Here is a 27,707-nt window from a genome sequence, read left to right as displayed (position 1 = left end):
GAACCAAATAAGTGTTAAAATCATTATAAATATTAACTGCACACAGCCAAAGACCATACAACCAGAAAAGTACCAAATATGTCCCAAGATCCTGATGAGTATAAGCGCCATATAGAGAAAGATTTAAACACTAAAACTGAACCAAATAAGTGTTAAAACCCTTATAAATATTAACTGCACATAGCCAAGGACTTTACAACCAGAAAAGTACCAAATATGTCCCAAGATCCTGATGATTATAATCACCATATGGAAAAGGGTTCAAACACTAAAACCGAACCAAATAAGTGCTAAAATCCTTATAAATATTAATTGCACAGAGCCAAGGACTTCACAACCAGAAAAGTACCAAATATGTCCCAAGATCCTGATGAATATAATCTCCATGTGGAAAAGGATTTAAACACTAAAACTAAACGAAATAAGTGTTAAAATCCTTATAAATATTAACTGCACACAGCCAAAGACCATACAACCAGAAAAGTACCAAATATGTCCCAAGATCCTGATGATTATAATCTCCATATAGAAAAGGATTTAAACACTAAAACTGAACCAAATAAGTGCTAAAATCCTTATAAATATTAACTGCACATAGCCAAGGTCTTTACAACCAGCAAAGTACCAAATATGTCCCAAGATCCTGATGATTATAATCTTCATATGGAAAAAGATTTAAACACTAAACCTGAACCAAATAAGTGCTAAAATCTTTATAAATATTAATTGCACATAGCCAAGGACTTTACAACCAGAAAAGTACCAAATATGTTCCAAGATCCTGATGAGAATGAGCGCCATATAGAGAAGGATTTAAACACTAAAACTGAACCAAATAAGTGCTAAAATCCTTATAAATATTACTTGCATATAGCCAAGGACTTTACAACCAGAAAAGTACCAAATATGTTCCAAGATCCTGATGAGAATGAGCGCCATATAGAGAAGGATTTAAACACTAAAACTGAACCAAATAAGTGTTAAAATCATTATAAATATTAACTGCACACAGCCAATGACCATACAACCAGAAAAGTACCAAATATGTCCCAAGATCCTGATTATTATAATCTCCATATGGAAAAGAATTTAAACACTAAAACTGAACCAAATAAGTGTTAAATTCCTTATAAATGTTAATTGCACATAGCCAAGGTCTTTACAACCAGAAAAGTACCAAATATGTCCCAAGATCCTGATGATTATAATCCCCATATGGAAAAGGATTTAAACACTAAAACCGAACCAAATAAGTGCTAAAATCCTTATAAATATTAATTGCACATAGCCAAGGACTTTACAACCGGAATAATACCAAATATGTCCCAAGATCCTGATGAATATAATCTCCATATGGAAAAGGTTTAAACACTAAAACTAAACCAAATAAGTGTTAAAATCCTTATAAATATTAACTGCACACAGCCAAAGACCATACAACCAGAAAAGTACCAAATATGTCCCAAGATCCTGATGATTATAATCCCCATATGGAAAAGGATTTAAACACTAAAACTGAACCAAATAAGTGTTAAAATCCTTATAAATGTTAATTGCACATAGCCAAGGTCTTTACCACCAGAAAAGTACCAAATATGTCCCAAGATCCTGATGAGTATAAGCGCCATATAGAAAAGGATTTAAACACTAAAACTGAACCAAATAAGTGTTAAAATCATTATAAATATTAACTGCACACAGCCAAAAACCATACAACCAGAAAAGTACCAAATATGTCCCACGATCCTGATGAGTATAAGCGCCATATAGGGAAGGATTTAAACACTAAAACTGAACCAAATAAGTGTTAAAATCATTATAAATATTAACTGCACACAGCCAAAGACCATACAACCAGAAAAGTACCAAATATGTCCCAAGATCCTGATGATTATAATCTCCATATGGAAAAGGATTTAAACACTAAAACTGAACCAAATAAGTGCTAAAATCCTTATAAATATTAACTGCACATAGCCAAGGTCTTTACAACCAGAAAAGTACCAAATATGTCCCAAGATCCTGATGATTATAATCTTCATATGGAAAAAGATTTAAACACTAAACCTGAACCAAATAAGTGCTAAAATCCTTATAGATATTAATTGCACATAGCCAAGGACTTTACAACCAGAAAAGTACCAAACATGTCCCAAGATCCTGATGATTATAATCTCCATATGGAAAAGGATTTAAACACTAAAACTGAACCAAATAAGTGTTAAAATCATTATAAATATTAACTGCACACAGCCAAAGACCATACAACCAGAAAAGTACCAAATATGTCCCAAGATCCTGATGATTATAATCTCCATATGGAAAAGGATTTAAACACTAAAACTGAACCAAATAAGTGTTAAAATCCTTATAAATATTAATTGCACATAGCCAAGGACTTTAAAACCAGAAAAGTACCAAATATGTCCCAAGATCCTGATGATTATAATCTCCATAAGGAAAAGGATTTAAACACTAAAACTGAACCAAATAAATGCTAAAATCCTTATAAACTTTAACTGCACATAGCCAAGGACTTTACAACCAGAAAAGTACCAATTATGTCCCAAGATCCTGATGAGTATAAGCGCTATATAAAGAAGGATTTAAACACTAAAACTGAACCAAATAAGTGTTCAAATCATTATAAATATTAACTGCACACAGCCAAAGACCATACAACCAGAAAAGTACCAAATATGTCCCAAGATCCTGATGATTATAATCTCCATATATGGAAAAGGATTTAAACACTAAAACTGAACCAAATAAGTGCTAAAATCCTTATAAATATTAATTGCACATAGCCAACGACTTTACAACCAGAAAAGTACCAAATATGTCCCAAGATCCTGATGAGTATAAGCGCCATATAGAGAAGGATTTAAACACAAAACTGGACCAAATAAGTGTTAAAATCCTTATAAATATTAACTGCACACAGCCAAAGATCATACAACCAGAAAAGTACCAAATATGTCCCAAGATCCTGATGAATATAATCTCCATATGGAAAAGGATTTAAACACTAAAACTGAACCAAATAAGTGTTAAAATCCTTATAAATATTAACTGCACACAGCCAAAGACCATACAACCAGAAAAGTACCAAATATGTCCCAAGATCCTGATGATTATAATCTGCATATGAAAAAGGATTTCAACACTAAAACTGAACCAAATAAGTGTTAAAATCATTATAAATATTAATTGCACATAGACAAGGACTTTACAACCAGAAAAGTACCAAATATGTCCCAAGATCCTGATGAGTATAAGCGAAATATAGAGAAAGATTTAAACACTAAAACTGAACCAAATAAGTGTTAAAACCCTTATAAATATTAACTGCACATAGCCAAGGACTTTACAACCAGAAAAGTACCAAATATGTCCCAAGATCCTGATGATTATAATCACCATATGGAAAAGGGTTCAAACACTAAAACCGAACCAAATAAGTGCTAAAATCCTTATAAATATTAATTGCACAGAGCCAAGGACTTCACAACCAGAAAAGTACCAAATATGTCCCAAGATCCTGATGAATATAATCTCCATATGGAAAAGGATTTAAACACTAAAACTAAACGAAATAAGTGTTAAAATCCTTATAAATATTAACTGCACACAGCCAAAGACCATACAACCAGAAAAGTACCAAATATGTCCCAAGATCCTGATGATTATAATCTCCATATAGAAAAGGATTTAAACACTAAAACTGAACCAAATAAGTGCTAAAATCCTTATAAATATTAACTGCACATAGCCAAGGTCTTTACAACCAGCAAAGTACCAAATATGTCCCAAGATCCTGATGATTATAATCTTCATATGGAAAAAGATTTAAACACTAAACCTGAACCAAATAAGTGCTAAAATCTTTATAAATATTAATTGCACATAGCCAAGGACTTTACAACCAGAAAAGTACCAAATATGTTCAAAGATCCTGATGAGAATGAGCGCCATATAGAGAAGGATTTAAACACTAAAACTGAACCAAATAAGTGCTAAAATCCTTATAAATATTACTTGCATATAGCCAAGGACTTTACAACCAGAAAAGTACCAAATATGTTCCAAGATCCTGATGAGAATGAGCGCCATATAGAGAAGGATTTAAACACTAAAACTGAACCAAATAAGTGTTAAAATCATTATAAATATTAACTGCACACAGCCAATGACCATACAACCAGAAAAGTACCAAATATGTCCCAAGATCCTGATTATTATAATCTCCATATGGAAAAGGATTTAAACACTAAAACTGAACCAAATAAGTGTTAAATTCCTTATAAATGTTAATTGCACATAGCCAAGGTTTTTACAACCAAAAAAGTACCAAATATGTCCCAAGATCCTGATGATTATAATCCCCATATGGAAAAGGATTTAAACACTAAAACCAAACCAAATAAGTGCTAAAATCCTTATAAATATTAATTGCACATAGCCAAGGACTTTACAACCGGAATAATACCAAATATGTCCCAAGATCCTGATGAATATAATCTCCATATGGAAAAAGATTTAAACACTAAAACTAAACCAAATAAGTGTTAAAATCCTTATAAATATTAACTGCACACAGCCAAAGACCATACAACCAGAAAAGTACCAAATATGTCCCAAGATCCTGATGATTATAATCCCCATATGGAAAAGGATTTAAACACTAAAACTGAACCAAATAAGTGTTAAAATCCTTATAAATGTTAATTGCACATAGCCAAGGTCTTTACCACCAGAAAAGTACCAAATATGTCCCAAGATCCTGATGAGTATAAGCGCCATATAGAAAAGGATTTAAACACTAAAACTGAACCAAATAAGTGTTAAAATCATTATAAATATTAACTGCACACAGCCAAAAACCATACAACCAGAAAAGTACCAAATATGTCCCAAGATCCTGATGAGTATAAGCGCCATATAGGGAAGGATTTAAACACTAAAACTGAACCAAATAAGTGTTAAAATCATTATAAATATTAACTGCACACAGCCAAAGACCATACAACCAGAAAAGTACCAAATATGTCCCAAGATCCTGATGATTATAATCTCCATATGGAAAAGGATTTAAACACTAAAACTGAACCAAATAAGTGCTAAAATCCTTATAAATATTAACTGCACATAGCCAAGGTCTTTACAACCAGAAAAGTACCAAATATGTCCCAAGATCCTGATGATTATAATCTTCATATGGAAAAAGATTTAAACACTAAACCTGAACCAAATAAGTGCTAAAATCCTTATAAATATTAATTGCACATAGCCAAGGACTTTACAACCAGAAAAGTACCAAACATGTCCCAAGATCCTGATGATTATAATCTCCATATGGAAAAGGATTTAAACACTAAAACTGAACCAAATAAGTGTTAAAATCATTATAAATATTAACTGCACACAGCCAAAGACCATACAACCAGAAAAGTACCAAATATGTCCCAAGATCCTGATGATTATAATCTCCATATGGAAAAGGATTTAAACACTAAAACTGAACCAAATAAGTGTTAAAATCCTAATAAATATTAATTGCACATAGCCAAGGATTTTAAAACCAGAAAAGTACCAAATATGTCCCAAGATCCTGATGATTATAATCTCCATAAGGAAAAGGATTTAAACACTAAAACTGAACCAAATAAGTGCTAAAATCCTTATAAATTTTAACTGCACATAGCCAAGGACTTTACAACCAGAAAAGTACCAATTATGTCCCACGATCCTGATGAGTATAAGCGCTATATAAAGAAGGATTTAAACACTAAAACTGAACCAAATAAGTGTTCAAATCATTATAAATATTAACTGCACACAGCCAAAGACCATACAACCAGAAAAGTACCAAATATGTCCCAAGATCCTGATGATTACAATCTCCATATATGGAAAAGGATTTAAACACTAAAACTGAACCAAATAAGTGCTAAAATCCTTATAAATATTAATTGCACATAGCCAACGACTTTACAACCAGAAAAGTACCAAATATGTCCCAAGATCCTGATGAGTATAAGCGCCATATAGAGAAGGATTTAAACACAAAACTGGACCAAATAAGTGTTAAAATCCTTATAAATATTAACTGCACACAGCCAAAGATCATACAACCAGAAAAGTACCAAATATGTCCCAAGATCCTGATGAATATAATCTCCATATGGAAAAGGATTTAAACACTAAAACTGAACCAAATAAGTGTTAAAATCCTTATAAATATTAACTGCACACAGCCAAAGACCATACAACCAGAAAAGTACCAAATATGTCCCAAGATCCTGATGATTATAATCTGCATATGAAAAAGGATTTCAACACTAAAACTGAACCAAATAAGTGTTAAAATCATTATAAATATTAATTGCACATAGACAAGGACTTTACAACCAGAAAAGTACCAAATATGTCCCAAGATCCTGATGAGTATAAGCGAAATATAGAGAAAGATTTAAACACTAAAACTGAACCAAATAAGTGTTAAAACCCTTATAAATATTAACTGCACATAGCCAAGGACTTTACAACCAGAAAAGTACCAAATATGTCCCAAGATCCTGATGATTATAATCACCATATGGAAAAGGGTTCAAACACTAAAACCGAACCAAATAAGTGCTAAAATCCTTATAAATATTAATTGCACAGAGCCAAGGACTTCACAACCAGAAAAGTACCAAATATGTCCCAAGATCCTGATGAATATAATCTCCATATGGAAAAGGATTTAAACACTAAAACTAAACCAAATAAGTGTTAAAATCCTTATAAATATTAACTGCACACAGCCAAAGACCATACAACCAGAAAAGTACCAAATATGTCCCAAGATCCTGATGATTATAATCTCCATATAGAAAAGGATTTAAACACTAAAACTGAACCAAATAAGTGCTAAAATCCTTATAAATATTAACTGCACATAGCCAAGGTCTTTACAACCAGCAAAGTACCAAATATGTCCCAAGATCCTGATGATTATAATCTTCATATGGAAAAAGATTTAAACACTAAACCTGAACCAAATAAGTGCTAAAATCTTTATAAATATTAATTGCACATAGCCAAGGACTTTACAACCAGAAAAGTACCAAATATGTCCCAAGATCCTGATGATTATAATCTCCATATGGAAAAAGATTTAAACACTAAAACTGAACCAAATAAGTGTTAAAATCATTATAAATATTAACTGCACACAGCCAAAGACCATACAACCAGAAAAGTACCAAATATGTCCCAAGATCCTGATGATTATAATCTCCATATGGAAAAGGATTTAAACACTAAAACTGAACCAAATAAGTGTTAAAATCCTTATAAATATTAATTGCACATAGCCAAGGACTTTAAAACCAGAAAAGTACCAAATATGTCCCAAGATCCTGATGATTATAATCTCCATAAGGAAAAGGATTTAAACACTAAAACTGAACCAAATAAGTGCTAAAATCCTTATAAATTTTAACTGCACATAGCCAAGGACTTTACAACCAGAAAAGTACCAATGATGTCCCAAGATCCTGATGAGTATAAGCGCTATATAAAGAAGGATTTAAACACTAAAACTGAACCAAATAAGTGTTCAAATCATTATAAATATTAACTGCACACAGCCAAAGACCATACAACCAGAAAAGTACCAAATATGTCCCAAGATCCTGATGATTATAATCTCCATATATGGAAAAGGATTTAAACACTAAAACTGAACCAAATAAGTGCTAAAATCCTTATAAAGATTAATTGCACATAGCCAACGACTTTACAACCAGAAAAGTACCAAATATGTCCCAAGATCCTGATGAGTATAAGCGCCATATAGAGAAGGATTTAAACACAAAAACTCGACCAAATAAGTGTTAAAATCCTTATAAATATTAACTGCACACAGCCAAAGATCATACAACCAGAAAAGTACCAAATATGTCCCAAGATCCTGATGAATATAATCTCCATATGGAAAAGGATTTAAACACTGAAACTGAACCAAATAAGTGTTAAAATCATTATAAATATTAACTGCACACAGCCAAAGACCATACAACCAGAAAAGTAAAAATATGTCCCAAGATCCTGATGATTATAATCTCCATATGGAAAAGGATTTAAACACTAAAACTGAACCAAATAAGTGTTAAAATCATTATAAATATTAACTGCACACAGCCAAAGACCATACAACCAGAAAAGTACCAAATATGCCCCAAGATCCTGATGAATATAATCTCCATATGGAAAAGGATATAAACACTAAAACTGAACCAAATAAGTGTTAAAATCCTTATAAATATTAATTGCACATAGCCAAGGAATTTACAACCAGAAAAGTACCAAATATGTCCCAAGATCCTGATGAGTATAAGCCCCATATAGAGAAGGAGTTAAACACTAAAACTGAACCAAATAAGTGTTAAAATCATTATAAATATTAACTGCACACAGCCAAAGACCATACAACCAGAAAAGTACCAAATATGCCCCAAGATCCTGATGAATATAATCTCCATAAGGAAAAGGATATAAACACTAAAACTGAACCAAATAAGTGCTAAAATCCTTATAAATATTAATTGCACATAGCCAAGGAATTTACAACCAGAAAAGTACCAAATATGTCCCAAGATCCTGATGAGTATAAGCGCCATATAGAGAAGGGTTTAAACACTAAAACTGAACCAAATAAGTGTTAAAATCCTTATAAATATTAACTGCACATAGCCAAAGACTTTACAACCAGAAAAGTACCAAATATGTCCCAAGATCCTGATGAATATAATCTCCATATGGAAAAGGATTTAAACACTAAAACTAAACCAAATAAGTGTTAAAATCCTTAAAAAAATTAACTGCACATAGCCAAAGACTTTACAACCAGAAAAGTACCAAATATGTCCCAAGATCCTGATGATTATAATCTCCATATGGAAAACGAATTAAACACTAAAACTGAACCAAATAAGTGTTAAAATCATTATAAATATTAACTGCACACAGCCAAAGACCATACAACCAGAAAAGTACCAAATATGCCCCAAGATCCTGATGAATATAATCTCCATATGGAAAAAGATTTAAACACTAAAACTGAACCAAACAAGTGTTAAAATCCTTATAAATATTAATTGCACATAGCCAAGGACTTTACAACCAGAAAAGTACCAAATATGTCCCAAGATCCTGATGAGTATCAGCGCCATATAGAGAAGGATATAAACACTAAAACTGAACCAAATAAGTGTTAAAAGCCTTATAAATATTAATTGCACATAGCCAAGGACTTTACAACCAGAAAAGTACCAAATATGTCCCAAGATCCTGATGAGTATAAGCGCCATATAGAGAAGGATTTAAACACTAAAACTGAACCAAATAAGTGTTAAAATCATTATAAATATTAACTGCACACAGCCAAAGACCATACAACCAGAAAAGTACCAAATATGTCCCAAGATCCTGATGATTATAATCTCCATATGGAAAAGGATTTAAACACTAAAACTGAACCAAATAAGTGTTAAAGTCATTATAAATATTAATTGCACATAGACAAGGACTTTACAACCAGAAAAGTACCAAATATGTCCCAAGATCCTGATGAGTATAAGCGCCATATAGAGAAGGATTTAAACACTAAAACTGAACCAAATAAGTGTTAAAATCCTTATAAATATTAACTGCACATAGCCAAGGACTTTACAACCAGAAAAGTACCAAATATGTCCCAAGATCCTGATGATTATAATCACCATATGGAAAAGGGTTCAAACACTAAAACCGAACCAAATAAGTGCTAAAATCCTTATAAATGTTAATTGCACAGAGCCAAGGACTTCACAACCAGAAAAGTACCAAATATGTCCCAAGATCCTGATGAATATAATCTCCATATGGAAAAGGATTTAAACACTAAAACTAAACCAAATAAGTGTTAAAATCCTTATAAATATTAACTGCACACAGCCAAAGACCATACAACCAGAAAAGTACCAAATATGTCCCAAGATCCTGATGATTATAATCTCCATATAGAAAAGGATTTAAACACTAAAACTGAACCAAATAAGTGCTAAAATCCTTATAAATATTAACTGCACATAGCCAAGGTCTTTACAACCAGAAAAGTACCAAATATGTCCCAAGATCCTGATGATTATAATCTTCATATGGAAAAAGATTTAAACACTAAACCTGAACCAAATAAGTGCTAAAATCCTTATAAATATTAATTGCACATAGCCAAGGACTTTACAACCAGAAAAGTACCAAATATGTCCCAAGATCCTGATGATTATAATCTCCATATGGAAAAGGATTTAAACACTAAAACTGAACCAAATAAGTGTTAAAATCATTATAAATATTAACTGCACACAGCCAAAGACCATACAACCAGAAAAGTACCAAATATGTCCCAAGATCCTGATGATTATAATCTCCATATGGAAAAGGATTTAAACACTAAAACTGAACCAAATAAGTGTTAAAATCCTTATAAATATTAATTGCACATAGCCAAGGACTTTAAAACCAGAACAGTACCAAATATGTCCCAAGATCCTGATGATTATAATCTCCATAAGGAAAAGGATTTAAACACTAAAACTGAACCAAATAAGTGCTAAAATCCTTATAAATTTTAACGGCACATAGCCAAGGACTTTACAACCAAAAAAGTACCAATTATGTCCCAAGATCCTGATGAGTATAAGCGCTATATAAAGAAGGATTTAAACACTAAAACTGAACCAAATAAGTGTTCAAATCATTATAAATATTAACTGCACACAGCCAAAGACCATACAACCAGAAAAGTACCAAATATGTCCCAAGATCCTGATGATTATAATCTCCATAAGGAAAAGGATTTAAACACTAAAACTGAACCAAATAAGTGCTAAAATCCTTATAAATATTAATTGCACATAGCCAACGACTTTACAACCAGAAAAGTACCAAATATGTCCCAAGATCCTGATGAGTATAAGCGCCATATAGAGAAGGATTTAAACACAAAAACTGGACCAAATAAGTGTTAAAATCCTTATAAATATTAACTGCACACAGCCAAAGATCATACAACCAGAAAAGTACCAAATATGTCCCAAGATCCTGATGAATATAATCTCCATATGGAAAAGGATTTAAACACTAAAACTGAACCAAATAAGTGTTAAAATCATTATAAATATTAACTGCACACAGCCAAAGACCATACAACCAGAAAAGTAAAAATATGTCCCAAGATCCTGGTGATTATAATCTCCATATGGAAAAGGATTTAAACACTAAAACTGAACCAAATAAGTGTTAAAATCATTATAAATATTAACTGCACACAGCCAAAGACCATACAACCAGAAAAGTACCAAATATGCCCCAAGATCCTGATGAATATAATCTCCATATGGAAAAGGATATAAACACTAAAACTGAACCAAATAAGTGTTAAAATCGTTATAAATATTAATTGCACATAGCCAAGGAATTTACAACCAGAAAAGTACCAAATATGTCCCAAGATCCTGATGAGTATAAGCCCCATATAGAGAAGGATTTAAACACTAAAACTGAACCAAATAAGTGTTAAAATCATTATAAATATTAACTGCACACAGCCAAAGACCATACAACCAGAAAAGTACCAAATATGCCCCAAGATCCTGATGAATATAATCTCCATATGGAAAAGGATATAAACACTAAAACTGAACCAAATAAGTGCTAAAATCCTTATAAATATTAATTGCACATAGCCAAGGAATTTACAACCAGAAAAGAACCAAATATGTCCCAAGATCCTGATGAGTATAAGGGCCATATAGAGAAGGGTTCAAACACTAAAACCGAACCAAATAAGTGCTAAAATCCTTATAAATATTAATTGCACAGAGCCAAGGACTTTACAACCAGAAAAGTACCAAATATGTCCCAAGATCCTGATGAATATAATCTCCATATGGAAAAGGATTTAAACACTAAAACTAAACCAAATAAGTGTTAAAATCCTTATAAAATTTAACTGCACACAGCCAAAGACCATACAACCAGAAAAGTACCAAATATGTCCCAAGATCCTGATGATTATAATCTCGATATAGAAAAGGATTTAAACACTAAAACTGAACCAAATAAGTGTTAAAATCCTTATAAATATTAACTGCACATAGCCAAGGTCTTTACAACCAGAAAAGTACCAAATATGTCCCAAGATCCTGATGATTATAATCTTCATATGGAAAAAGATTTAAACACTAAACCTGAACCAAATAAGTGCTAAAATCCTTATAAATATTAATTGCACATAGCCAAAGACTTTACAACCTGAAAAGTACCAAATATGTCCCAAGATCCTGATGATTATAATCTCCATATGGAAAAGGAATTAAACACTAAAACTGAACCAAATAAGTGTTAAAATCATTATAAATATTAACTGCACACAGCCAAAGACCATACAACCAAAAAAGTACCAAATATGCCCCAAGATCCTGATGAATATAATCTCCATATGGAAAAGGATTTAAACACTAAAACTGAACCAAATAAGTGTTAAAATCCTTATAAATATTAATTGCACATAGCCAAGGACTTTACAACCAGAAAAGTACCAAATATGTCCCAAGATCCTGATGAGTATAAGCGCCATATAGAGAAGGATTTAAACACTAAAACTGAACCAAATAAGTGTTAAAATCCTTATAAATATTAACTGCACATAGCCAAGGACTTTACAACCAGAAAAGTACCAAATATGTCCCAAGATCCTGATGATTATAATCACCATATGGAAAAGGGTTCAAACACTAAAACCGAACCAAATAAGTGCTAAAATCCTTATAAATATTAATTGCACAGAGCCAAGGACTTCACAACCAGAAAAGTACCAAATATGTCCCAAGATCCTGATGAATATAATCTCCATATGGAAAAGGATTTAAACACTAAAACTAAACCAAATAAGTGTTAAAATTATTATAAATATTAACTGCACACAGCCAAAGACCATACAACCTGAAAAGTACCAAATATGTCCCAAGATCCTGATGATTATAATCTCCATATAGAAAAGGATTTAAACACTAAAACTGAACCAAATAAGTGCTAAAATCCTTATAAATATTAACTGCACATAGCCAAGGTCTTTACAACCAGAAAAGTACCAAATATGTCCCAAGATCCTGATGATTATAATCTTCATATGGAAAAAGATTTAAACACTAAACCTGAACCAAATAAGTGTTAAAATCCTTATAAATATTAACTGCACACAGCCAAAGACCATACAACCAGAAAAGTACCAAATATGTCCCAAGATCCTGATGATTATAATCTCCATATGGAAAAGGATTTAAACACTAAAACTGAACCAAATAAGTGTTAAAATCCTTATAAATATTAATTGCACATAGCCAAGGACTTTAAAACCAGAAAAGTACCAAATATGTCCCAAGATCCTGATGATTATAATCTCCATAAGGAAAAGGATTTAAACACTAAAACTGAACCAAATAAGTGCTAAAATCCTTATAAAATTTAACTGCACATAGCCAAGGACTTTACAACCAGAAAAGTACCAATTATGTCCCAAGATCCTGATGAGTATAAGCGCTATATAAAGAAGGATTTAAACACTAAAACTGAACCAAATAAGTGTTCAAATCATTATAAATATTAACTGCACACAGCCAAAGACCATACAACCAGAAAAGTACCAAATATGTCCCAAGATCCTGATGATTATAATCTCCATATATGGAAAAGGATTTAAACACTAAAACTGAACCAAATAAGTGCTAAAATCCTTATAAATATTAATTGCACATAGCCAACGACTTTACAACCAGAAAAGTACCAAATATGTCCCAAGATCCTGATGAGTATAAGCGCCATATAGAGAAGGATTTAAACACAAAACTGGACCAAATAAGTGTTAAAATCCTTATAAATATTAACTGCACACAGCCAAAGATCATACAACCAGAAAAGTACCAAATATGTCCCAAGATCCTGATGAATATAATCTCCATATGGAAAAGGATTTAAACACTAAAACTGAACCAAATAAGTGCTAAAATCCTTATAAATATTAATTGCACATAGCCAAGGAATTTACAACCAGAAAAGTACCAAATATGTCCCAAGATCCTGATGAGTATAAGCCCCATATAGAGAAGGATTTAAACACTAAAACTGACCCAAATAAGTGTTAAAATCATTATAAATATTAACTGCACACAGCCAAAGACCATACAACCAGAAAAGTACCAAATATGCCCCAAGATCCTGATGAATATAATCTCCATATGGAAAAGGATATAAACACTAAAACTGAACCAAATAAGTGCTAAAATCCTTATAAATATTAATTGCACATAACCAAGGAATTTACAACCAGAAAAGTACCAAATATCTCCCAAGATCCTGATGAGTATAAGCGCCATATAGAGAAGGGTTTAAACACTAAAACTGAACCAAATAAGTGTTAAAATCCTTATAAATATTAACTGCACATAGCCAAAGACTTTACAACCAGAAAAGTACCAAATATGTCCCAAGATCCTGATGAGTATAAGCGCCATATAGAGAAGGATTTAAACACAAAACTGGACCAAATAAGTGTTAAAATCCTTATAAATATTAACTGCACACAGCCAAAGATCATACAACCAGAAAAGTACCAAATATGTCCCAAGATCCTGATGAATATAATCTCCATATGGAAAAGGATTTAAACACTAAAACTGAACCAAATAAGTGCTAAAATCCTTATAAATATTAATTGCACATAGCCAAGGACTTTACAACCAGAAAAGTACCAAATATGTCCCAAGATCCTGATGAGTATAAGCCCCATATAGAGAAGGATTTAAACACTAAAACTGAACCAAATAAGTGTTAAAATCATTATAAATATTAACTGCACACAGCCAAAGACCATACAACCAGAAAAGTACCAAATATGCCCCAAGATCCTGATGAATATAATCTCCATATGGAAAAGGATATAAACACTAAAACTGAACCAAATAAGTGCTAAAATCCTTATAAATATTAATTGCACATAGCCAAGGAATTTACAACCAGAAAAGTACCAAATATCTCCCAAGATCCTGATGAGTATAAGCGCCATATAGAGATGGGTTTAAACACTAAAACTGAACCAAATAAGTGTTAAAATCCTTATAAATATTAACTGCACATAGCCAAAGACTTTACAACCAGAAAAGTACCAAATATGTCCCAAGATCCTGATGATTATAATCACCATATGGAAAAGTGTTCAAACACTAAAACCGAACCAAATAAGTGCTAAAATCCTTATAAATATTAATTGCACAGAGCCAAGGACTTTACAACCAGAAAAGTACCAAATATGTCCCAAGATCCTGATGAATATAATCTCCATATGGAAAAGGATTTAAACACTAAAACTAAACCAAATAAGTGTTAAAATCCTTATAAAAATTAACTGCACACAGCCAAAGACCATACAACCAGAAAATTACCAAATATGTCCCAAGATCCTGATGATTATAATCTCCATATAGAAAAGGATTTAAACACTAAAACTGAACCAAATAAGTGCTAAAATCCTTATAAATATTAACTGCACATAGCCAAGGTCTTTACAACCAGAAAAGTACCAAATATGTCCCAAGATCCTGATGATTATAATCTTCATATGGAAAAAGATTTAAACACTAAACCTGAACCAAATAAGTGCTAAAATCCTTATAAATATTAATTGCACATAGCCAAAGACTTTACAACCAGAAAAGTACCAAATATGTCCCAAGATCCTGATGATTATAATCTCCATATGGAAAAGGAATTAAACACTAAAACTGAACCAAATAAGTGTTAAAATCATTATAAATATTAACTGCACACAGCCAAAGACCATACAACCAGAAAAGTACCAAATATGCCCCAAGATCCTGATGAATATAATCTCCATATGGAAAAGGATTTAAACACTAAAACTGAACCAAATAAGTGTTAAAATCCTTATAAATGTTAATTGCACATAGCCAAGGTCTTTACCACCAGAAAAGTACTAAATATGTCCCAAGATCCTGATGAGTATAAGCGCCATATAGAAAAGGATTTAAACACTAAAACTGAACCAAATAAGTGTTAAAATCATTATAAATATTAACTGCACACAGCCAAAAACCATACAACCAGAAAAGTACCAAATATGTCCCAAGATCCTGATGAGTATAAGCGCCATATAGGGAAGGATTTAAACACTAAAACTGAACCAAATAAGTGTTAAAATCATTATAAATATTAACTGCACACAGCCAAAGACCATACAACCAGAAAAGTACCAAATATGTCCCAAGATCCTGATGATTATAATCTCCATATGGAAAAGGATTTAAACACTAAAACTGAACCAAATAAGTGCTAAAATCCTTATAAATATTAACTGCACATAGCCAAGGTCTTTACAACCAGAAAAGTACCAAATATGTCCCAAGATCCTGATGATTATAATCTTCATATGGAAAAAGATTTAAACACTAAACCTGAACCAAATAAGTGCTAAAATCCTTATAAATATTAATTGCACATAGCCAAGGACTTTACAACCAGAAAAGTACCAAACATGTCCCAAGATCCTGATGATTATAATCTCCATATGGAAAAGGATTTAAACACTAAAACTGAACCAAATAAGTGTTAAAATCATTATAAATATTAACTGCACACAGCCAAAGACCATACAACCAGAAAAGTACCAAATATGTCCCAAGATCCTGATGATTATAATCTCCATATGGAAAAGGATTTAAACACTAAAACTGAACCAAATAAGTGTTAAAATCCTTATAAATATTAATTGCACATAGCCAAGGACTTTAAAACTAGAAAAGTACCAAATATGTCCCAAGATCCTGATGATTATAATCTCCATAAGGAAAAGGATTTAAACACTAAAACTGAACCAAATAAGTGCTAAAATCCTTATAAATTTTAACTGCACATAGCCAAGGACTTTACAACCAGAAAAGTACCAATTATGTCCCAAGATCCTGATGAGTATAAGCGCTATATAAAGAAGGATTTAAACACTAAAACTGAACCAAATAAGTGTTCAAATCATTATAAATATTAACTGCACACAGCCAAAGACCATACAACCAGAAAAGTACCAAATATGTCCCAAGATCCTGATGATTATAATCTCCATATATGGAAAAGGATTTAAACACTAAAACTGAACCAAATAAGTGCTAAAATCCTTATAAATATTAATTGCACATAGCCAACGACTTTACAACCAGAAAAGTACCAAATATGTCCCAAGATCCTGATGAGTATAAGCGCCATATAGAGAAGGATTTAAACACAAAACTGGACCAAATAAGTGTTAAAATCCTTATAAATATTAACTGCACACAGCCAAAGATCATACAACCAGAAAAGTACCAAATATGTCCCAAGATCCTGATGAATATAATCTCCATATGGAAAAGGATTTAAACACTAAAACTGAACCAAATAAGTGTTAAAATCCTTATAAATATTAACTGCACACAGCCAAAGACCATACAACCAGAAAAGTACCAAATATGTCCCAAGATCCTGATGATTATAATCTGCATATGAAAAAGGATTTCAACACTAAAACTGAACCAAATAAGTGTTAAAATCATTATAAATATTAATTGCACATAGACAAGGACTTTACAACCAGAAAAGTACCAAATATGTCCCAAGATCCTGATGAGTATAAGCGCCATATAGAGAAAGATTTAAACACTAAAACTGAACCAAATAAGTGTTAAAACCCTTATAAATATTAACTGCACATAGCCAAGGACTTTACAACCAGAAAAGTACCAAATATGTCCCAAGATCCTGATGATTATAATCACCATATGGAAAAGGGTTCAAACACTAAAACCGAACCAAATAAGTGCTAAAATCTTTATAAATATTAATTGCACAGAGCCAAGGACTTCACAACCAGAAAAGTACCAAATATGTCCCAAGATCCTGATGAATATAATCTCCATATGGAAAAGGATTTAAACACTAAAACTAAACCAAATAAGTGTTAAAATCCTTATAAATATTAACTGCACACAGCCAAAGACCATACAACCAGAAAAGTACCAAATATGTCCCAAGATCCTGATGATTATAATCTCCATATAGAAAAGGATTTAAACACTAAAACTGAACCAAATAAGTGCTAAAATCCTTATAAATATTAACTGCACATAGCCAAGGTCTTTACAACCAGCAAAGTACCAAATATGTCCCAAGATCCTGATGATTATAATCTTCATATGGAAAAAGATTTAAACACTAAACCTGAACCAAATAAGTGCTAAAATCTTTATAAATATTAATTGCACATAGCCAAGGACTTTACAACCAGAAAAGTACCAAATATGTCCCAAGATCCTGATGATTATAATCTCCATATGGAAAAAGATTTAAACACTAAAACTGAACCAAATAAGTGTTAAAATCATTATAAATATTAACTGCACACAGCCAAAGACCATACAACCAGAAAAGTACCAAATATGTCCCAAGATCCTGATGATTATAATCTCCATATGGAAAAGGATTTAAACACTAAAACTGAACCAAATAAGTGTTAAAATCCTTATAAATATTAATTGCACATAGCCAAGGACTTTAAAACCAGAAAAGTACCAAATATGTCCCAAGATCCTGATGATTATAATCTCCATATGGAAAAGGATTTAAACACTAAAACTGAACCAAATAAGTGCTAAAATCCTTATAAATTTTAACTGCACATAGCCAAGGACTTTACAACCAGAAAAGTACCAATGATGTCCCAAGATCCTGATGAGTATAAGCGCTATATAAAGAAGGATTTAAACACTAAAACTGAACCAAATAAGTGTTCAAATCATTATAAATATTAACTGCACACAGCCAAAGACCATACAACCAGAAAAGTACCAAATATGTCCCAAGATCCTGATGATTATAATCTCCATATATGGAAAAGGATTTAAACACTAAAACTGAACCAAATAAGTGCTAAAATCCTTATAAAGATTAATTGCACATAGCCAACGACTTTACAACCAGAAAAGTACCAAATATGTCCCAAGATCCTGATGAGTATAAGCGCCATATAGAGAAGGATTTAAACACAAAAACTGGACCAAATAAGTGTTAAAATCCTTATAAATATTAACTGCACACAGCCAAAGATCATACAACCAGAAAAGTACCAAATATGTCCCAAGATCCTGATGAATATAATCTCCATATGGAAAAGGATTTAAACACTGAAACTGAACCAAATAAGTGTTAAAATCATTATAAATATTAACTGCACACAGCCAAAGACCATACAACCAGAAAAGTACCAAATATGCCCCAAGATCCTGATGAATATAATCTCCATATGGAAAAGGATATAAACACTAAAACTGAACCAAATAAGTGTTAAAATCTTTATAAATATTAATTGCACATAGCCAAGGAATTTACAACCAGAAAAGTACCAAATATGTCCCAAGATCCTGATGAGTATAAGCCCCATATAGAGAAGGATTTAAACACTAAAACTGAACCAAATAAGTGTTAAAATCATTATAAATATTAACTGCACACAGCCAAAGACCATACAACCAGAAAAGTACCAAATATGCCCCAAGATCCTGATGAATATAATCTCCATATGGAAAAGGATATAAACACTAAAACTGAACCAAATAAGTGCTAAAATCCTTATAAATATTAATTGCACATAGCCAAGGAATTTACAACCAGAAAAGTACCAAATATGTCCCAAGATCCTGATGAGTATAAGCGCCATATAGAGAAGGGTTTAAACACTAAAACTGAACCAAATAAGTGTTAAAATCTTTATAAATATTAACTGCACATAGCCAAAGACTTTACAACCAGAAAAGTACCAAATATGTCCCAAGATCCTGATGATTATAATCACCATATGGAAAAGTGTTCAAACACTAAAACCGAACCAAATAAGTGCTAAAATCCTTATAAATATTAATTGCACAGAGCCAAGGACTTTACAACCAGAAAAGTACCAAATATGTCCCAAGATCCTGATGAATATAATCTCCATATGGAAAAGGATTTAAACACTAAAACTAAACCAAATAAGTGTTAAAATCCTTATAAAAATTAACTGCACATAGCCAAAGACTTTACAACCAGAAAAGTACCAAATATGTCCCAAGATCCTGATGATTATAATCTCCATATGGAAAAGGAATCAAACACTAAAACTGAACCAAATAAGTGTTAAAATCATTATAAATATTAACTGCACACAGCCAAAGACCATACAACCAGAAAAGTACCAAATATGCCCCAAGATCCTGATGAATATAATCTCCATATGGAAAAGGATTTAAACACTAAAACTGAACCAAATAAGTGTTAAAATCCTTATAAATATTAATTGCACATAGACAAGGACTTTACAACCAGAAAAGTACCAAATATGTCCCAAGATCCTGATGAGTATAAGCGCCATATAGAGAAGGATTTAAACACTAAAACTGAACCAAAAAAGTGTTAAAATCCTTATAAATATTAACTGCACATAGCCAAGGACTTTACAACCAGAAAAGTACCAAATATGTCCCAAGATCCTGATGATTATAATCACCATATGGAAAAGGGTTCAAACACTAAAACCGAACCAAATAAGTGCTAAAATCCTTATAAATATTAATTGCACAGAGCCAAGGACTTCACAACCAGAAAAGTACCAAAAATGTCCCAAGATCCTGATGAATATAATCTCCATATGGAAAAGGATTTAAACACTAAAACTAAACCAAATAAGTGTTAAAATCCTTATAAATATTAACTGCACACAGCCAAAGACCATACAACCAGAAAAGTACCAAATATGTCCCAAGATCCTGATGATTATAATCCCCATATAGAAAAGGATTTAAACACTAAAACTGAACCAAATAAGTGTTAAAATCCTTATAAATATTAATTGCACATAGCCAAGGACTTTAAAACCAGAACAGTACCAAATATGTCCCAAGATCCTGATGATTATAATCTCCATTAGGAAAAGGATTTAAACACTAAAACTGAACCAAATAAGTGCTAAAATCCTTATAAATTTTAACTGCACATAGCCAAGGACTTTACAACCAAAAAAGTACGAATTATGTCCCAAGATCCTGATGAGTATAAGCGCTATATAAAGAAGGATTTAAACACTAAAACTGAACCAAATAAGTGTTCAAATCATTATAAATATTAACTGCACACAGCCAAAGACCATACAACCAGAAAAGTACCAAATATGTCCCAAGATCCTGATGATTATAATCTCCATATATGGAAAAGGATTTAAACACTAAAACTGAACCAAATAAGTGCTAAAATCCTTATAAATATTAATTGCACATAGCCAACGACTTTACAACCAGAAAAGTACCAAATATGTCCCAAGATCCTGATGAGTATAAGCGCCATATAGAGAAGGATTTAAACACAAAACTGGACCAAATAAGTGTTAAAATCCTTATAAATATTAACTGCACACAGCCAAAGATCATACAACCAGAAAAGTAACAAATATGTCCCAAGATCCTGATGAATATAATCTCCATATGGAAAAGGATTTAAACACTAAAACTGAACCAAATAAGTGTTAAAATCCTTATAAATATTAACTGCACACAGCCAAAGACCATACAACCAGAAAAGTACCAAATATGTCCCAAGATCCTGATGATTATAATCTGCATATGAAAAAGGATTTCAACACTAAAACTGAACCAAATAAGTGTTAAAATCATTATAAATATTAATTGCACATAGACAAGGACTTTACAACCAGAAAAGTACCAAATATGTCCCAAGATCCTGATGAGTATAAGCGCCATATAGAGAAAGATTTAAACACTAAAACTGAACCAAATAAGTGTTAAAACCCTTATAAATATTAACTGCACATAGCCAAAGACTTTACAACCAGAAAAGTACCAAATATGTCCCAAGATCCTGATGATTATAATCACCATATGGAAAAGGGTTCAAACACTAAAACCGAACCAAATAAGTGCTAAAATCCTTATAAATATTAATTGCACAGAGCCAAGGACTTCACAACCAGAAAAGTACCAAATATGTCCCAAGATCCTGATGAATATAATCTCCATATGGAAAAGGATTTAAACACTAAAACTAAACCAAATAAGTGTTAAAATCCTTATAAATATTAACTGCACACAGCCAAAGACCATACAACCAGAAAAGTACCAAATATGTCCCAAGATCCTGATGATTATAATCTCCATATAGAAAAGGATTTAAACACTAAAACTGAACCAAATAAGTGCTAAAATCCTTATAAATATTAACTGCACATAGCCAAGGTCTTTACAACCAGCAAAGTACCAAATATGTCCCAAGATCCTGATGATTATAATCTTCATATGGAAAAAGATTTAAACACTAAACCTGAACCAAATAAGTGCTAAAATCTTTATAAATATTAATTGCACATAGCCAAGGACTTTACAACCAGAAAAGTACCAAATATGTCCCAAGATCCTGATGATTATAATCTCCATATGGAAAAAGATTTAAACACTAAAACTGAACCAAATAAGTGTTAAAATCATTATAAATATTAACTGCACACAGCCAAAGACCATACAACCAGAAAAGTACCAAATATGTCCCAAGATCCTGATGATTATAATCTCCATATGGAAAAGGATTTAAACACTAAAACTGAACCAAATAAGTGTTAAAATCCTTATAAATATTAATTGCACATAGCCAAGGACTTTAAAACCAGAAAAGTACCAAATATGTCCCAAGATCCTGATGATTATAATCTCCATATGGAAAAGGATTTAAACACTAAAACTGAACCAAATAAGTGCTAAAATCCTTATAAATTTTAACTGCACATAGCCAAGGACTTTACAACCAGAAAAGTACCAATGATGTCCCAAGATCCTGATGAGTATAAGCGCTATATAAAGAAGGATTTAAACACTAAAACTGAACCAAATAAGTGTTCAAATCATTATAAATATTAACTGCACACAGCCAAAGACCATACAACCAGAAAAGTACCAAATATGTCCCAAGATCCTGATGATTATAATCTCCATATATGGAAAAGGATTTAAACACTAAAACTGAACCAAATAAGTGCTAAAATCCTTATAAAGATTAATTGCACATAGCCAACGACTTTACAACCAGAAAAGTACCAAATATGTCCCAAGATCCTGATGAGTATAAGCGCCATATAGAGAAGGATTTAAACACAAAAACTGGACCAAATAAGTGTTAAAATCCTTATAAATATTAACTGCACACAGCCAAAGATCATACAACCAGAAAAGTACCAAATATGTCCCAAGATCCTGATGAATATAATCTCCATATGGAAAAGGATTTAAACACTGAAACTGAACCAAATAAGTGTTAAAATCATTATAAATATTAACTGCACACAGCCAAAGACCATACAACCAGAAAAGTACCAAATATGCCCCAAGATCCTGATGAATATAATCTCCATATGGAAAAGGATATAAACACTAAAACTGAACCAAATAAGTGTTAAAATCTTTATAAATATTAATTGCACATAGCCAAGGAATTTACAACCAGAAAAGTACCAAATATGTCCCAAGATCCTGATGAGTATAAGCCCCATATAGAGAAGGATTTAAACACTAAAACTGAACCAAATAAGTGTTAAAATCATTATAAATATTAACTGCACACAGCCAAAGACCATACAACCAGAAAAGTACCAAATATGCCCCAAGATCCTGATGAATATAATCTCCATATGGAAAAGGATATAAACACTAAAACTGAACCAAATAAGTGCTAAAATCCTTATAAATATTAATTGCACATAGCCAAGGAATTTACAACCAGAAAAGTACCAAATATGTCCCAAGATCCTGATGAGTATAAGCGCCATATAGAGAAGGGTTTAAACACTAAAACTGAACCAAATAAGTGTTAAAATCCTTATAAATATTAACTGCACATAGCCAAAGACTTTACAACCAGAAAAGTACCAAATATGTCCCAAGATCCTGATGATTATAATCACCATATGGAAAAGTGTTCAAACACTAAAACCGAACCAAATAAGTGCTAAAATCCTTATAAATATTAATTGCACAGAGCCAAGGACTTTACAACCAGAAAAGTACCAAATATGTCCCAAGATCCTGATGAATATAATCTCCATATGGAAAAGGATTTAAACACTAAAACTAAACCAAATAAGTGTTAAAATCCTTATAAAAATTAACTGCACATAGCCAAAGACTTTACAACCAGAAAAGTACCAAATATGTCCCAAGATCCTGATGATTATAATCTCCATATGGAAAAGGAATCAAACACTAAAACTGAACCAAATAAGTGTTAAAATCATTATAAATATTAACTGCACACAGCCAAAGACCATACAACCAGAAAAGTACCAAATATGCCCCAAGATCCTGATGAATATAATCTCCATATGGAAAAGGATTTAAACACTAAAACTGAACCAAATAAGTGTTAAAATCCTTATAAATATTAATTGCACATAGACAAGGACTTTACAACCAGAAAAGTACCAAATATGTCCCAAGATCCTGATGAGTATAAGCGCCATATAGAGAAGGATTTAAACACTAAAACTGAACCAAAAAAGTGTTAAAATCCTTATAAATATTAACTGCACATAGCCAAGGACTTTACAACCAGAAAAGTACCAAATATGTCCCAAGATCCTGATGATTATAATCACCATATGGAAAAGGGTTCAAACACTAAAACCGAACCAAATAAGTGCTAAAATCCTTATAAATATTAATTGCACAGAGCCAAGGACTTCACAACCAGAAAAGTACCAAAAATGTCCCAAGATCCTGATGAATATAATCTCCATATGGAAAAGGATTTAAACACTAAAACTAAACCAAATAAGTGTTAAAATCCTTATAAATATTAACTGCACACAGCCAAAGACCATACAACCAGAAAAGTACCAAATATGTCCCAAGATCCTGATGATTATAATCCCCATATAGAAAAGGATTTAAACACTAAAACTGAACCAAATAAGTGTTAAAATCCTTATAAATATTAATTGCACATAGCCAAGGACTTTAAAACCAGAACAGTACCAAATATGTCCCAAGATCCTGATGATTATAATCTCCATTAGGAAAAGGATTTAAACACTAAAACTGAACCAAATGAGTGCTAAAATCCTTATAAATTTTAACTGCACATAGCCAAGGACTTTACAACCAAAAAAGTACGAATTATGTCCCAAGATCCTGATGAGTATAAGCGCTATATAAAGAAGGATTTAAACACTAAAACTGAACCAAATAAGTGTTCAAATCATTATAAATATTAACTGCACACAGCCAAAGACCATACAACCAGAAAAGTACCAAATATGTCCCAAGATCCTGATGATTATAATCTCCATATATGGAAAAGGATTTAAACACTAAAACTGAACCAAATAAGTGCTAAAATCCTTATAAATATTAATTGCACATAGCCAACGACTTTACAACCAGAAAAGTACCAAATATGTCCCAAGATCCTGATGAGTATAAGCGCCATATAGAGAAGGATTTAAACACAAAAACTGGACCAAATAAGTGTTAAAATCATTATAAATATTAACTGCACACAGCCAAAGATCATACAACCAGAAAAGTACCAAATATGTCCCAAGATCCTGATGAATATAATCTCCATATGGAAAAGGATTTAAACACTAAAACTGAACCAAATAAGTGTTAAAATCATTATAAATATTAACTGCACACAGCCAAAGACCATACAACCAGAAAAGTAAAAATATGTCCCAAGATCCTGGTGATTATAATCTCCATATGGAAAAGGATTTAAACACTAAAACTGAACCAAATAAGTGTTAAAATCATTATAAATATTAACTGCACACAGCCAAAGACCATACAACCAGAAAAGTACCAAATATGCCCCAAGATCCTGATGAATATAATCTCCATATGGAAAAGGATATAAACACTAAAACTGAACCAAATAAGTGTTAAAATCCTTATAAATATTAATTGCACATAGCCAAGGAATTTACAACCAGAAAAGTACCAAATATGTCCCAAGATCCTGATGAGTATAAGCCCCATATAGAGAAGGATTTAAACACTAAAACTGAACCAAATAAGTGTTAAAATCATTATAAATATTAACTGCACACAGCCAAAGACCATACAACCAGAAAAGTACCAAATATGCCCCAAGATCCTGATGAATATAATCTCCATATGGAAAAGGATATAAACACTAAAACTGAACCAAATAAGTGCTAAAATCCTTATAAATATTAATTGCACATAGCCAAGGAATTTACAACCAGAAAAGAACCAAATATGTCTCAAGATCCTGATGAGTATAAGGGCCATATAGAGAAGGGTTTAAACACTAAAACTGACCCAAATAAGTGTTAAAATCCTTATAAATATTAACTGCACATAGCCAAAGACTTTACAACCAGAAAAGTACCAAATATGTCCCAAGATCCTGATGATTATAATCACCATATGGAAAAGTGTTCAAACACTAAAACCGAACCAAATAAGTGCTAAAATCCTTATAAATATTAATTGCACAGAGCCAAGGACTTCACAACCAGAAAAGTACCAAATATGTCCCAAGATCCTGATGAATATAATCTCCATATGGAAAAGGATTTAAACACTAAAACTAAACCAAATAAGTGTTAAAATCCTTATAAATATTAACTGCACACAGCCAAAGACCATACAACCAGAAAAGTACCAAATATGTCCCAAGATCCTGATGATTATAATCTCCATATAGAAAAGGATTTAAACACTAAAACTGAACCAAATAAGTGCTAAAATCCTTATAAATATTAACTGCACATAGCCAAGGTCTTTACAACCAGCAAAGTACCAAATATGTCCCAAGATCCTGATGATTATAATCTTCATATGGAAAAAGATTTAAACACTAAACCTGAACCAAATAAGTGCTAAAATCTTTATAAATACTAATTGCACATAGCCAAGGACTTTACAACCAGAAAAGTACCAAATATGTCCCAAGATCCTGATGATTATAATCTCCATATGGAAAAAGATTTAAACACTAAAACTGAACCAAATAAGTGTTAAAATCATTATAAATATTAACTGCACACAGCCAAAGACCATACAACCAGAAAAGTACCAAATATGTCCCAAGATCCTGATGATTATAATCTCCATATGGAAAAGGATTTAAACACTAAAACTGAACCAAATAAGTGTTAAAATCCTTATAAATATTAATTGCACATAGCCAAGGACTTTAAAACCAGAAAAGTACCAAATATGTCCCAAGATCCTGATGATTATAATCTCCATAAGGAAAAGGATTTAAACACTAAAACTGAACCAAATAAGTGCTAAAATCCTTATAAATTTTAACTGCACATAGCCAAGGACTTTACAACCAGAAAAGTACCAATGATGTCCCAAGATCCTGATGAGTATAAGCGCTATATAAAGAAGGATTTAAACACTAAAACTGAACCAAATAAGTGTTGAAATCATTATAAATATTAACTGCACACAGCCAAAGACCATACAACCAGAAAAGTACCAAATATGTCCCAAGATCCTGATGAT

Source organism: Watersipora subatra, chromosome 9 (genome assembly GCF_963576615.1).
Source record: "Watersipora subatra chromosome 9, tzWatSuba1.1, whole genome shotgun sequence".
Taxonomy (NCBI): Eukaryota; Metazoa; Bryozoa; class Gymnolaemata; order Cheilostomatida; family Watersiporidae; genus Watersipora; species Watersipora subatra.
Note: the sequence above shows the minus strand (reverse complement) of the source record.